The following is a 5,286-nucleotide window of genomic DNA, read 5'->3' on the forward strand; positions in this document are numbered from 1 at the left end:
GCAAGTATTTAAGGTATAAACGTTTCTTGGATTTTAAATCATTCCCAATCCATATTTCGCAGCATAGGTATTTCGAAGTTTATATTAATTTGATTGACTTTTAGAAGGTAATATCAAGATCACCTCGGTACGATTTGTTATCTATGTGACAATTGATTTTTCAGTCTTAAAATTTATTGCTTTGAGGTTAGGTAAATTTAGTTAATCTTCTTTTTTTCCTTGCGAACAAAACTCATGCCAAATAAATAATCTTTCCCTTGCTAAGATATGCAGTTAGCAATGATAACTTCCTAGAGTTTAAACAACATAATAAATCTTTCATGAATTTCATCTTCTATGATGATTCATTGAAAAAAATAGGGGTTAATGGTGCAAGATGTAGTTTTTATTCCTTCAAGATTTAACTAGAATATACTACTTTAGTGGGTAAAATAATCATGCTCATAATTCGTTTCAGTGCATAAGTCTATTTGAAGAAAAACTATGTTTTATACTTTATCCATTTTGCATGTTCAACTAAACTAAATTCCTTCATCGTAAATAACTAGGACAGAGGCAGTCAATTGAACGAGCGAACAAAACCGAGCTAGCCCAAAAAAGCGAGCAAGAAAAGTTAATGGTATAATAAAAGTAAAGTGTAGTTCAAAACAAAGATTCATAACTAGTTTCACCATAACTACACATAAGTTCTACTGATAAAAGTGACAATAATAAAAGTTTCTTCCAAAGTATCAGAAGTTTGAATGCTCACTAATCATCATAGGGATTGTCCACAACTTGCACTTTGTAGGCATCTAGTTCAAGCTCCTCATCATCAAGACCCAAGTGTGCTCTCTTTGCACCTACTTCTTCTACAAGAGGTTGAACCACAACATCGACTATATCTTCACATATATCAAATGAAAAACATGGACGATAAGATGCTTGGGCATGCACGCATCAGAGGTGCAGTGCCACACCCCATCTCCAAAATCAATCCTGATGGTGGACACAAAAGATCTAATACACAGAGCAAGAATACAGGTGATCTCTGAAGACCTCCACGCCAAAGAGTCGAAGAAGTTGGTTGTGCCAATCTATTTCTCTCTGGAAGGTAATGGGACCAGCAGTCACTCGATGGATCAATTTGCAACTTGCGGAATTGAGAGCTGCTCTCTCCAAGAAAGGTGGGTGGATGACATCCACTACGACGAGCAAATACCAAAAGAGAAGATCGGCTCTACATAAAGCATAAAGGTCAGATATGTTCACTACAAGAATTACAAACCAAAAGTTTAAGATCACTTACTGACACCTCAAGATCGCATTGTTCCCCATAGCCATATGGAAGCTTGTCAAGCACAAAAACTCACCTGACAACTTCGAGACCAAGCACATGTATGTACTTCTCAAGCCAAGATAATGCATCACCTATTTTATCAAAGAAAAACTTTACTTTCTTGTTTAGTTAAGTACTTATGCCAACACACATTGACCAGGACAATATACATGCCAAAGTAATCCAAGTAACTAACCATCCACTATCTCCCAAAGAGGCAGTAGCAACTGTAATCCCTAGGCAAATGTGTGCCTCCATGAGCATATTCCAAGCAGGCAAGGTGGTTTCTTTATCAATCAAACATCCAGTAGGAAAGTCAATGAAGACAACATCGCAAGCCCATTTCACATGCTTCCCATTCCGTACATATGTCATATCATGTTTTGCAAGGCTAGAAAAGAACTCATGTATTGTCTTGTAAGCATCATTTTTTCTCCCTGCAATAAAATCTTGCCCCATAGAGATGTAGTCACCCATCATGCACCCATAACTTATCACGTCATCATCTTTATGGGAATGCATATCATTTAGTGGGCAAGGAAGAAATACAAATGGAATGATCTCCTTGATGGCAACCCTTTTCCCTACAATAAACAAGAATATATGAGTATAAATTGGATGCAACATGTGTTACGATCTCTAATGATATAATCTATTCCACCTCCTTGGACGCTACTCCTTTGCTCCACTTCATGTTGTTTGGGACTATTGTCTTCTCTCTCTTGCATTGCTGGAGCACAAAGCATTTGCAATGATTCGCATTTTAACAAGGGAAAAAAACTTCACAACCATTGCACCCAAAATATAATCTTACCATCACTTTCTTTCTTTGTCTCCTTTTTAGACCATGTATTGCATCGATCCCCAAGAGGTGTATCAACAGATTTTTTGGAATGCACTTTGTGCAATTCCTTCTCTCTTGCCAAAACATATCCACTTCCAAGATCCACCCACCAAGGGCAATGTTCGATCTCCCAATCAGAGAGATTATGCATGCTCTTGGGATACATGCATACTTCCTCATTATCTCTGTCAATCCATCCTTTGCAATGATCTGGAACCCTGGATATCTTCTTCTCTCCAATCAAATGAAGTAGATACCTTTTGCATGACATATGAGCACAAGCTATTAAAATAAACAAAGAGCAACTAAAGTTAAGCTCATTATGGAAACAAAACTACCTGTAGACAACTCGATATGCAGACATTATGATTTCATTTCTCTTTCGGCGCTGAGGACCTTCCACCTTCTTTGATCCTCGTGCATCTATAGCTTGCTCTCTTGCTCTTACGTGAGCAAACATAAATTTTCTAGCCTCTAATTTCACCCCCTCCATGTAATCCTGTAATAAGTAATCATATGGAAGATCCAATGGTGTACCTAAAACACACATTTTTTTCAAGTCTTCCAATGCTTGAATGGCCTCGACCTCAACCTTTTCCAAAAAGCACTCCCGTGTCAACCACCTTAACAAAAAAAATCAAATCTATTAGTATCACAAGATACACATGATACTAGCAATATCAAGACTACAAAAGCTTTCAAATTGACACTTACAATCTGTACTCATTATCTGACGATGGCATACCATACATATCTTTTAATCTCGTGTTTGCATCCAAGAGAGAGAGCATCACCAATCTTTTTTCTTCCCTCATATCAGGATTTGCTAGGAATTTCAACTTGGCAATAGTAATCACTGAGTCAGGGCTATCAAACTTCAGTGTGAATATTCTATCCAACCATTGATCCCCTGGCTTGGGATCAAGCACATTAAGAACCTGCAAAGTGGATAAGAAACCTATATTTAGAGATTTTACTGTAATGGGGAGTAAACTAAGAAGCAAAGGGGCCATACCATGCCCATCTTGTCTGCCAATCTTTTATGTATCTTGGCACGTTCCTTTTTTAATGTCTCCTCTCTGTTCTCAATAGAGATTGTGTTTAATACCAAATCCTGAACCTTTTTGAGTTCTGAAGTATACTCAACCTTCACAACAAAAGAGAAGCTTTTAAATTTTACCGTAAAAAGGAAACCTATCTATTTTAATCCCTCTTAATAACAACCATGACATGTATTACCTGAAATACCAATCTTGCCAAGTACCCCCTTGTCAGTGGATACCATTGTTGTTTTCCCTTGACACTGCTATCTTTTGCTCTCAAGGACTCCAACAGTTTTAGTTGATCCTAGGGTAAGGCACTCAAGAATGCATTGATGTCACACTTGAAGATATTGTTGCAGTTCCAAAGTACATCCCGCAAGCTAGGTTTCACGATGGCATACTTGTTCATTCTAATAAAGGAAAATTTGTAAGATTGAGTTTTATAGATAAAAATATAGACGTCAATTCATTGTAAAAAATATTGATACACTCACCTATTGAATCTTTGGAGTCCAGCGAGAAGACCAATCTCTAAAATCCGTGTGGGATCAATAACAGAACAAGCAACCCTGACATGGCGAGCTCTATTCTCTTTGTACATTTGTGAGATCAACTCCATCCAAGGAGTCAACCGATGATTTCCTTCCCATACGTAAAACATTTTACCAGACAAGAACCTGAACTCCGGTTTTGCCAAGACCTCCTTCTCAAATTCTGCATCCACTTCATGCCATAGAGGAGACCAAGTTGACACTATGGCAGGGGTCACTAGTGTTTCTTTTCCTTTATACTCACATACAGACACAAAAAATGAGCCCTTCTCTGGTAAATAACCCTCATATTGAAATGCACTTTTTAAAGAGGACATGTCTGTACGAATCCCTCTAACAACATCATGTGCAATCATACGACACAAGGGGATACGAGGGCAAACTTCTTGAGATAGAAGTCTACATTGACTTATTACATCTCCACATCCTACCAATTGCATATCAATATCGGAAACCTGGCTTGTTGCTTCCTTGTCTTCCTCCTGTACTAGTTGAGACCCTTGCCCCACCACTGTGTCATCTCCTTCTTCACTTTCTTCTTGTAGTTGAGGATCTGAAGTCCCCACTACAACACTCGAAGTATTTTCACTTTCTATAGTTGGTGTACCCTCCTCTAGAACTATAGAGAGGGATGATCCACAAGTTCTTTTTTGTGGAGTGGCTAAATTATATTTGGATGATCTTGCACGACCTTTGCCTCTGGCCTTTTGTGGAGACATGATTGAAATACCACATAAAAGAATTAGTACATGCGTAACGCTTGAATATATATCTATTTGTATTACTTGAATATGCACAAAGAGTACCTGAGATTGGCCTTTCAAAATACTAGCAATATCTCAGTTGAGATACTCAACACAAGTAGATATGTGTGAGAGACTGGATCGTTTGACCTGCAACATTCGAGAAACAAAAGTCTCATCTCACTCTGGCTAAAAAATGCAAGCGTTTTAAAACGTTGTTACAAAATGCGAACAAAGTATAAAACACTGTTACAAAATACAAACCACTGAGCTTGTAGAGAGTAATCCATTATTAAACGGCCAAACATTGCAAGTATAATGGCAGATAATGTCTTAAACCAAGCAAATAATGTCTCAAACTCTATTCTTGGAGTACTTGGCAACTGTCCTGTAGCTGAAATGTAACATTTTAGTTTGAAAAGCAAGTCTAATTACTATACTGGCCTTCAAATGTTGTCTGCCCAATCATAGACAAAAGCCTCATCCATTTTTTACTGTGTTTCAAAATGCACCCTAATCTAGGTGCAGTCCATGTAACATCCATGCAACTTCACTTGCTTGCATCATGACTTTTGCTTGCATCATCTGGGCTATATCATTACTTACAATGGCATACAATAGGATCATCCAATTTCACTGTGCTTGCTCTGCATACAATGGCATCAACACTTTGTGCTCCACATAAAATGGCATCAATAGCTCTACATACATTAGCATCATCCAATTTCATAGCGTTTTAAAATGCAGCCCTTTTCTCTGCTTGTAACAGATCATGAGCTATCCAGTC

General features: G+C 37.9%; 1 pseudogene; it reads right to left on the reverse strand.

Moving 5' to 3' along the window:
• Window positions 1–750: 750 nt before the first annotated feature.
• On the reverse strand, window positions 751–4,475 carry LOC148036897 (uncharacterized; annotated as a pseudogene).
• Window positions 4,476–5,286: the final 811 nt, after the last annotated feature.

This window comes from Lygodium microphyllum, chromosome 4, assembly GCF_053477565.2.
Source record: "Lygodium microphyllum isolate KBCC chromosome 4, Lygodium_microphyllum_v1.1.10, whole genome shotgun sequence".
NCBI classification, from domain to species: Eukaryota; Viridiplantae; Streptophyta; class Polypodiopsida; order Schizaeales; family Lygodiaceae; genus Lygodium; species Lygodium microphyllum.